We start from the raw sequence: 11,445 nt of genomic DNA, 5'->3' as shown, positions 1-11,445 counted from the left end.
ACCTTTTGTAACGGGAATCAACATCATTAGAGGATGGCTTGAGCGAGAGCACGTTGGCTCCTGGAGGGCGGTGGGAGGCTGCCGGACAGCTAAACGGCTAATGGAGCAACCATCGCCGGGGAGAGCCAGCGAGCTCCTGGCCATGAACAGACCAAGGCTGAAGGTGGGATTGGGTCTTCTTACGGGACACATCACACTGAGGAGCCATCTAAACAAACTTGGGCTTACGGAACAAAGTGACTGCCGCCTATGTGGTGAGGAGAGAGAGGACAGCACCCACATTTTATGCCGGTGTCCTGTACTCACATGCAAAAGGTATAGATCCTGGGGCTGCATGTTCATGGAGCCTGAGGATCTAAACGGAAAAAGGGTTAGCAGCTTGATTGACCTGGCGTCAGATACTAGGCTGGGTTTATTAGCGTAATCCTAAAAAATAGCAGGAGGTCACAATGGAACTTCTAGATCTAGGTGACGTAAGGGCATTAAAGTGCCCACCTGCTCCAATACTACTACTACTACTATTAAATTATATTTATTTTGAGTAATAAAGCACTGTCCAACAGTAATTAAAAAAAAATAAGTAATATTTCAGCAACACTAGTAATACATTTGATGAAGGAAACGGACTTTCTCACAAATTTACCTAAATCTTCATATTTTGTTGTATAAAACATGAATATTATATGAAAGTTAAAATCGTTGATCTTAAATAAAACAAAAGTTATAAAGTGAAAAGTTATTAAAATGTGATTTAAATACTTCATCATTGTATAATGGTACAATCACTTCCACATAGTTTTTTAACCAAGGTATTGTTTTTTTTTTATTGATTCAATCATTACGGATAAATACTTTTCTAATTATTCTTTATATAAGTTATTTGTTTCGTTATCATCAAAAACATCTAATGAAACTAATATTTGAGCAAATATACAAACAATTTCCTTATCTTTATCCTCCATTTTTACGTTCACAATTGCTTACAACAGCCAAAGGAAACGGTTTTGATCTTTTCGATGAGTGCGCTTAGAAATCAAAGTAACCGGGAAAAATTAGCGCTCATAAGTGTAAGCGCTTTAAGTATGTGAGCGTCCAAAACGAACGCACTCGAAATATCAACCTTAGTGTATGTACACTACTTGCACTAGTGCCGCCAGTGCAAAGGAAAAGAACAGACCTTCTGCTCAAGACTCGAATCTGTTCGCAAATTTTTTTTTTTTTTTTTTAAGAGTTTTCGTTGGCAACAGTTGTACTTAGTCGCATTTGTGTAGCCCTCTTAAAAATCGTCATAAAACGTTATTATAATAACGAATTTCTTAACTGAAAGATCTTAAGTCATTCTTAAAGTGAGAATCTTACAAGATTCCGTTGAAAATAGAGATAATTCTCTACCCCTACATCGAGATATCATCAGTTTTTGCCTGGCCCTTTGTCCGCCATTGGTTTATAGCAAGATGACGTCACCCAAGTTGACTGCGGAAAAAGACTCGCAATTGCGAGAGACTTTGACTATCACTAAAACTACAGTCAGAGCGTCCACCAAACCAAAGTGCAACGCCTTGTGCGAAGACGTAGTAAAGGATCCCACGCAATCTGAGCCTAGCTCTTTCAAGGATGAAGCGAAAAAACGGCCCTACAGAGACGTGCCTCCACACTTGCTTAAATTAAGCGAAAATAAATACCCCCTATCGCACCTGGGGCCGTTCGAGGTACGTATCGAAGGGTTTATCTCTACCAAATCATTATCTGCTTGTCAAGAGCCCCCCATTGTTAACGAACTTCAGTTGGGGAAAGCGGCGCTCAAAATAATGGGAGATCTTTGGAATGAAGCATATGATTTAAAAAACGTCGGTCGTAGCAAATTCTCTGTTAAATTTAATAGCAGAGACGCTGCTAATTCCATAGTAGGAAGATTTATGGAAATGAGAGATCTTCTGTTCCCGCTTTAGACTGGATAGCATATATCCTACAAAATACAACGCATCTGTATCTCCTGGGATATTAACAATATTGACTGTGACGAGGAAATCCAAGAGAACCTCTCTCCTCCGCCTGGCTGGTTGGACCCATGGCCGAAAGTTGTGGCTGTTAAAGGTATCTCCAAGCCTGATAATACATCTGATCGTACAAATGCTGACGCTCCACGCAGAAGGAAAGTATCTGCATATATAATCACTTTCGAAGGATCTATATATCCTGATAGAGCCTCCCTATACAGGAAAATTATCAATCTAAAACTTTATATTCAAAAGGTTATAAGATGTCACTTATGTCAAAGATTCGGACATGTTGAAGAACAGTGTCGCAGCACTAAATCTTCGAGAATTTGTGCCAAGTGCGCTGCAGTTGGACACTGCGAGGCAGAGTGTCCCTCCCTGCTCTCCAAATGCATAAATTGCACTAGGAAAAGGTTAGAAGATTCGGCTCATACAGCCAATAGTCAGTCTTGTCCTGTTTTCGTTGAAAACAGAAAGATTAAATAACTTATGACCATTCTCGGGATTAGCAACAGGGATGCTGGAGAGTTTTACAGGAGGTACGTGAATGTGATTCCTTCCTCCTGGTTCGAAGATTCCCTTTGCCTTCTAAAATCCAACCGCAATCGAGAATGCTTTAACTCTTTCGTAACTAAGCATATTCCTTCAATGACCCTATCCTAGTGATATGTTATCGGACAAATGCAATACAACCTATTCCAATGACTTTTTGGATAAAAATAACTTTCCTACTATTTTACAATCATTTAAATATCCAAACAAAAATAACAATAACAACAAAAAGTTTTCCTTCTTACATAAAAATAACATCAATCCTTTAATTTCCACAAAAAAGAAAGTAAAATCCTCCCCAATCATCATAACATCTCCTCCCCTAGATTCCACGCCCCCCTTAGATTTACCCTATTCTTCTCGCGAGGACACTCTGGTTTCGATTGAACCAGGAGAACCCCCTCAAACTTCCCCCTTGGTTTTGAATATCCCCACTACTTCCAAATATAAAAAAGGAATTACATATACTACAAACGATGCTAAATATCTGCATTTACAAAATAATATAATCACTCTTACCAACTCGTTCAATTCATTGATAAATAATATGATCAATTCTAACGATGATACTAATTCAAACTCTCTCTTATTATCTATCTCTTCTCAATTGCAAGACATTAAATCTTCTCTGTGTGTTATTTAAGAATAAAATCAATAATAACTTTATAGATCTCAAAATGGGTAAATCTAGTAAGGTTAATATAATCCAATGGAATTGTCGCTCATATAAAGCGAGAGAGTTTGAATTAATTAACTTTATCTCTCAACTGAACCCCTTTCCGCATTTTATATGTCTCAATGAGACTTAGATGGATGATAACTCTATTTTTAATTTAAAAGGATATAAAATAATTAACTGTAATAGATCATGCTCTTCCGGTGGATGCGCTATAATCTATCAAAGCGAAATAATAGTGAATGTTATCGATCATAGTTCCAATTACTGGATAAATAAGGCGCGTCAAGCTTTGGATATGGACATTTGTGGTCGAAAATTTTTCAACAATGAAACTGAATTGTGTTTAATATCTCTATACTGTCCTCCTTCTTCTTCCAGATATATTGGTGAAAATCGAACAGAGCTATGGTCTGAGTTTTATTATATCTTGATTCTTTTAAGAATGTTATTATCTGCGGGGATTTCAATGGTTCTCATCCTTCTTGGCTTTCCTCTTGCACTATTCCGAATAACACTAGCAAAATAATTCACGATATTTTAATAGACCTCGACCTCCTAATTGCCAATCACGACACTCCCACCTGGTCTTCATCTAACGGCCAAATCACTAGCTCTCCTGACCTCACCCTCGTTTCTAGCAACCTTAGCATGCAGGTAGACTGGAACGTGTGTGATGAGAAGCATGGTAGCGACCACCACCCAATAATAATATACATTAATCATATTCTTGGGTGTATATCAGTTGGACACGGGACAATTGGACACAGTCCAATCACAAGTCGCTGTTCCAAGGGACCCTACAAATGTTTCTAATCACACGGTGCTGTGATTGGCTGTGTCCAAATGCACCGTGTCCAAGTGCACCGCTCCCCATATTCTTCCCACTAGGCTCCATATGCGGCCGCATTATACTGTCAGTAAAGTGGACTGGAGTTTTTTTGCTCACCAACTTGAAGAATCTTCTCTTCATCTACAAGATTATAACTCTATAGATGGATTAACTCTATAGAGTTCTAATCCATCCAAGGCTTACGCTGAACTCGAGAGACTCATCCATGAAGCTTTGATAGAGGCTGGAGCTCATAAACCTGGAGAGAGTACCACACCTCGAAGACCACCATCGCCCTGGTGGGATGATGACTGTCGTGAAATTATTCAAGATAAGTTGCTCGCGTACAAACGATATAAACTTTTTCCAAATTCCGAAAACCTCGCTCTATATCAGAAGGAAAGCAGAATTGCGAATAAGAAACTGAGGAAGATAAAAAAAAAAAATTCAAAAGTTTTTGTAATGCGCTAAATTTAAACTCTGAACCTAGAAAGGTATGGAACATCTTGAGAGCTTTCAATAATAGCAAAAGAATTGAAGATCTAGGGGCTTGCTGGATAATCAAAGACTTAAAGTCTTGAATAATTTCGACAAAACAATCTTAACAAACATTTCCTCGGATATCAGTAATAGATTTATTAACAACATAGCGTCGCTTTTTAAAAAACTGATAACTAATCTTCCCACGAAAATCCTCTCAAATAAAGAGCTTTTGGATGACCATTAGCAAGACTGAGTTTTTGGCTTCTCTAAAGTCTCTTACAAAGAAAAAAACGTCGCCTAGTGCTGACTTGATTACTTGGTTGATAATTAAAAAATTTCCGATAGCAGTGCTGGACATTTTACTTAAGCTATTTAATGATTTTTTCATTCAAGGAATAATTCCTTTTTTTTGGAAAAAGTATATTCTTGTCTTTATCCCTAAAGGAGACGGAACTAATTTAAGGCCTATATCTCTAGCTAATAACCTTGCTAAATTATATGAAAAAATTTTACATCATAGAATCTAATGGTGGGCCGAAAACGCGGCAATTATGGGTGTATATCAGTTGGACACGGGGCAATTGGACATAGTCCAATCACAAGTCGCTGTTCCAAGGGACCCTACAAATGTCTCTAATCACACGGTGCTGTGATTGGCTGTGTCCAAATGCACCGTGTCCAAGTGCACCGCTCTCGGCAATTGTACCTTCCACGCAGAGAGGCTTTCGCTTGAGCAAGTCGTGTGCACATAACATATTTGACCTGAAAAGTTACATCCAAAAATCTTTCAAGAAGAACCAAAAAACTGGTGTTCTTTTCCTTGATATCAAAGGTGCCTTCGATAATATAAATCCTAACAAACTTTGCTGCCTCCTGGTAAACATGGGTTTTCCCAAAAACATCGTATCAGCAATACAGGCCTTTTTATTTGATAGAATTGTTGAGTGCTTTCAGGGCGGCGTATCACTTGGTGTTAGAAAAACGTCAATTGGTCTCCCTCAGGGCTCTGTCCTCAGTCCAATTTTGTATAATATTTATTCTTCCGGTATTTCGTTCGGCCTGGAAGATGGCGTACTAGCTTATGCAGACGACCTCGCTATTTATTTTAAGCACAGCCTAATTTCGGGAGCGGTGCACTTGGACACGGTGCATTTGGACACAGCCAATCACAGCACCGTGTGATTAGAGACATTTGTAGGGTCCCTTGGAACAGCGACTTGTGATTGGACTGTGTCCAATTGCCCCGTGTCCAACTGATATACACCACCCCCTAATTTCAACAATCATTACTAAGCTGAATCATAATTTAAGCCTTTTGGGGAAAAATCTCACAGATCTAGACTTGACACTCTCTGTATCTAGAACTAAATATTGTATTTTTGACTAATCTGCTAGATTCTCAACTCTTAACAGAGTTTACTCTTCTTTGGATATCCAAATTAGTTATAATAATCAAAAGGTAGAACTATCTAGTGAGGCTAAATTCTTGGGAGTCATTTTCGACTCCACTCTTTCTTGGAAAAGCCAGGTCAATTATATGGTAGATAAATGTAAGCCGAGAGTAAATATCCTTAAAGCTATTTCGGGTATAAGATGGGGCTCTCATCCTACACTCATTCTTTCCGTATACCGTGGTCTAATCAGATCAGTATTAGATTATGGTGGGTATTCTCTCTTGGGCCTCTCCTCCTCTCTCTCCCTCAAACTAGATAGAGTTCAGTATGCATCATTGAGGTGTGTTCTTGGGTTCATGCGCTCTACTCCCATTAATATTATGTTGGATCAATGCGGCGAGTGGCCTCTAGTTGTTAGGCGTCTTTTTTGCGTTACCAAACTTTCCATAAGAGGTTTGATAGACCCTTACCAAACTACAACCTATCCTGCTCCTACATCGCCTATTCCCTCTCACATCGCACGTAACGAGTCTCTTGGGAGCTCATTTGACTCCTTGGAGCCAGAAATCCAGATAAAAACTCGATCATGGTCTACCTTGTATCCATACAAGGATCTCATTCCAAACATTGAATCTAAAAGACTTGAAGGCCATTTGTCCTTCCCGTTAAATACGAAATTTAACAACTTCAATATTGATACCACATCTTTCAAAAATATTAGTAAATACAGAAGAAGAGTTGGAAATTTCTATTATTCTGGCTCAAAAAAGATCTCGATAACCGGTATCAATAAGATTTTTAATTCTATCTTGAAAGAGCAGGATTTTGACTGCATACTATATACTGATGGCTCTATAAATACAGAGGGGCATGCCGGATTTGGAGTTTTCTGTACCAACCCAGATATCAGATTATCGTTTCCATATACAAGAACTAAAATTATCTTAAATGTTGAGGCGCAAGCAATTGTTGAAACTCTGAACATTATACCCAAATTAAAGAAACGCAAGATCGCTATATGTACAGACTCTATGAGCACGCTTTCCTCCTTAAGGAATTTATCAAACAAAAAAAAGCCCAACTATCCAATCTTAATGATTGCCGATTTGCTGGGAAAGCTTAAATCTATGAACATCGATATTACTCAAATCTGGACACCAGCGCACATAGGAATCTCTAGTAATGAAGCAGCTGACCAATTAGCAAAATCTGCCACAAATCGCGACAGAATCGATCCTAGCAAGACTATATATATCGATGATCTCATATCAAGCTTGAAAAGCGATTTCATGAGGTTATCTCATAAAGTACTGAATAAACAATTTAAGTGGAAAGGTATCAGATATCGTCTGAAAGTTGCGAATCTAGCCAATATACCATAGTTCAGCGACCTCAAATTTGTCAAGCGTGATGTTATTTCGTTGATGGCAAGGTTACGATCATACCATATACGTACGAACACTCACCTAAAGGATAAGAACATTATAAAAGAGGATACGTGCGAATGCGGAACCAGACAAAGTAATATATATCACGTTCTATTTAAATGCCCTCTACATTCTGCTGAATCGGACAAGTTAATTACAGAGATATATAACATTGGATACACCACTCAAGATGATGTTTACGAACTCTCCTTTAATGCGGGGAATATAAAACTTTATAGCACTATCTCCAAGTTTCTATCCAACATAGGTTACACCATTTGAAAGTGCACCTTGTTCATAATCTACATACGATGGAAGCACTGTTCGAGTTTACGTTGGTACTCTTGAGTCTGTGCATCTCAGATTTCGGTTCCGCCGTGAATGTGATTTAATATCCGCTGTTTTCATAGCGAACAAAAGGATTTACACTCGTATGTAAGTTCCTTACATATTGGTGTTTTGCGATAAGTGTTATCTCGACGTATTTCGCAGTCTCTGCTTGTTAAGAAAATAGTGTTTCATTCTGGTGATCGCTCACCGTTAACGATGACGTCACAACCGCTTATTGTTACAACGCAATGCGATATGGACATAACGGACAATGTCCCGATTTCAAAAATAGATAATGTTATCCTACGTCCTAAGCTAATACATAAAAGGAAATTGGATAGCGCTGCTAATTCGCAATTAAACAACGTGAATAGTACGGATTCCTCGGATGCCTCCTTGAGCTCAGTGAAGAAATCGCTGAATGATATCCCGCCACACCTAGACAAACTAATGAAGAATATCTATCCAGTAAGACATAAGGGTCCTTATGAGGTCCGTATTGAAGGATATGTTTGCTCCAGGAAATCTATGGATAATAAGGAAATTCGACATATTAGTGAAATACGTTTAGGCAAAGTTGCCTATCAAAAATTTGGTGACATTTGGGATTATACTTATGATCTCAAAAATGTGGGTTCACACAAGTTTTCTGTCAAATTCACTAAACGTGAATGCGCTAATGATATCATTAAAAAATTTCTCAAGCATAGAGATTCTCTGTTCACACATTCCAGTTGGGTGTCGTACATACCCAATTATAAGGTACATCGCCAATGTATAACTTGGGACTTTGACGCTTTTGAATCGGAGGATGAGATTATGGACAAACTTAAGCCGCCTCCTGGATGGTTTGGGGTGTGGCCCAAGTTACATTCCGTTAAGTGTATTAATAACAATATTAATGATGAGCAACAATCAAGTGTTCCGCCTCGGAGAAAGAGACGCCCTACGTATTTGCTAACTTTCGAGCGATATATCTTCCCTGATGAAGCCTCGTTTTATGGTAAGGTCATTAAACTAAGACCTTATGTTCAGAAGGTGATAAAGTGTAATCACTGCTTGCGGTTTGGACACATTGCGGATCAGTGTAGGAGTGCTCTACAGAAGGCTATTTGCCCTAAATGCGCAGGCGAAGGTCATTCGGGTGCTGAGTGTGGGGAGCAGGTGCGCAAGTGTATTAACTGCATCAGGAAAAGGTACAAAATTATTGATCATTCGGCTGACAGTTTGAAATGTCCAATCTTTATTGAATTTAAAAAAGTTAAAATCATTATGGCCAAACTTGGTCTTAGCAATTCAGACGCAATTAATACTTATAAAAAGTATTCCAATGAGATACCAGAAGATTGGTACAATTTTAAGACAACTTCTACTAATAGTCTTCCATCTTTTGGCTCATTCCTAAATGCTTTTTATCCTTCTCAGAGATATAGTAGTATATTTACTTTTGATCCTAATCGTAGTAATTTGATTAACTCTGATGATTTTCCTCCACTTCCCCCACAATCCAAAACTTTTAATTATGGATTGCGTAAGAAAGGTAAGTTAGATCTAAAGAATATAACTAAGGATGACAAATCCTCTTCTTCCTCAGTGATTTCCCCTATTACCAACTCTTTGTCTTCGGGCGTTAATTGGCTGGGTAACAATAATTCTAATTTTAAGAGGCTTCCTTCTTTCTATACTTCTTCTCCTGCCCTGTCGGAGCATAACTCTCAGCCTCCTCTCTCTCTCCCAGTAAATCCCTCTTCTATCCCTTCGCCTCCTTCTAAACTATCTACTAACCAGGAACTTCAACCTCATTCCTCAACTAGTCTTGAATCCACCAATGATACTTCTCAAATTAACCATCTCAAGACTATAGCATCTTCTTTTAATTCGTTACTTCAAAGCCTTATTTTTTCCACTGATAACATTAGCATGCAATCACAACTTTCAGCTATTTCAATTCAACTTAATTCAATTATATCTTCCTTATCCCCTGAACTATCTTTTAGTTCTCTTTAAATTTTTTTTGGGCTGACGTTATTAGTATGTCTGACAAACAATTTTCGATTATTCAGTGGAATTGTAGATCTATTAGGGCCAGAGAGTGTGACCTATTCAATTTTATTGAAGAAATAGATAACCTGCCCATTTTCATTTGCTTAAGTGAAACATGGCTGTCGGATGTCTCTAAAATAACTTTTACTAATTACAACATTATATCCGCCAACAGATCTCGAGTCGGCGGTGGTAGTGCCATATTAATCAGAAAAGATGTCAGCTTCCTTAAGATTGAATTTATGGATTCATTCCTAGTTCGTAATGCTCATATGCGCTTGGAAACTGACATTTGTGGAATCAGATTTAACTGTGCGGGTAAAACTTTCCACTTATTTTCAATATATAATCCTCCTCTGTCCTCGAATTGCACTTCTTCAGCCACTCGTGATATTTGGATAAATCTTATAAATCATTTAGAAACATATCATAATGTCATTATCTGCGGGGATATGAACGCTTTACACGGCTCTTGGAGTTATTCAACTCTTCATCCAAATACCATGGGCAATGTCATCTATGATGCTATCACTAATTCTGATTTCATTATCATGAATGATGGTTCCCCTACCTGGTCATCCTTGGACGGCGGCTCTTGTAGCTCCCCAGATTTGTCCATAATTTCTCACTCGCTGGCGACTATGCTTGAATGGCATGTATTCGATAACAAACATGGTAGTGACCATTTTCCTATTCACATTTTGTTTAATCTCACATTTCCTGATAAAATACTCTGTAGACCACATTATGTTACCTCAAAAATTAATTGGCACATGTTTTCAGATAGACTGGATGAAATTTCGGCTCCTCTCCGTAAGGATATTTCTTCACATGTAAATATTATCAATCCCCTGGCCTCATATGAGGAACTTATTAAACATATTAACGCATCTCTTCTGTATGCTGGTGCTAAACAGGCGCGGCATTCTGGAATGGCCAGAAGACCCCCATCATGTTGGTGGGATAACCAATGTACCAACATTGTTAAGGCTAAGATCGAAGCGTACAAATTATTTAAAAAATTCCCCAACTCTAAGAACTTAAAAAATTATCATAAAATATGTAAAAGTACTAAAAATAACCTGCGTAAAATTAGGAATACTAGGTTTCGAGAGTTTTGTTCTTCGCTTGACATAAATTCCGACCCTAGAGTAGTCTGGCGCACCATCAAATCTTTTCAGAGGAATAAGCAGGCCTCCTTTTATAATTCAGAATTCTCTGAACACAATCTCTCAAATATAAAGGACACTTTTCGGAATGTGGTTTCTTCTATTTCCCTGTCGCCAGTCACCACACAGTTTTACTTCAAATTTTCGAATCCCAGAACCAGCTCTGCGGCGCGTCGCGTTTTGCCGACCGCAATTGGTCCTCTTGATTTTCTCACTAATGAAATTAATGCTTCTGAATTTAATACTAATCTCAAATATATGTGTAAAAAGAAAACGGCTCCCGGACATGACCAATTAACGTGGGAGATTATCAAACATTTCTCTCCTTCTGTTCTCTGTTACATCAGACATTTTTTTAATGCTTTCTTTATTGCTGGTAATATTCTAAATTCTTGGAAAAAATTTCTAATGGTCTTCATCCCAAAGCCTAATGGCTCAGGATTTAGGCCAATATCACTTGCCTGCAATCTCATGAAGTTATTCGAGAAGATCCTACAGGGAAGGCTTGAGTGGTGGACGGAACGATTTGATATCCTCCCCAC

The sequence above is a fragment of the Odontomachus brunneus genome, unplaced genomic scaffold, assembly GCF_010583005.1.
Source record: "Odontomachus brunneus isolate Ranch 3 - 2012 unplaced genomic scaffold, Obru_v1 Obru_scaffold_041, whole genome shotgun sequence".
NCBI lineage: Eukaryota > Metazoa > Arthropoda > Insecta > Hymenoptera > Formicidae > Odontomachus > Odontomachus brunneus.
Note: the sequence above shows the minus strand (reverse complement) of the source record.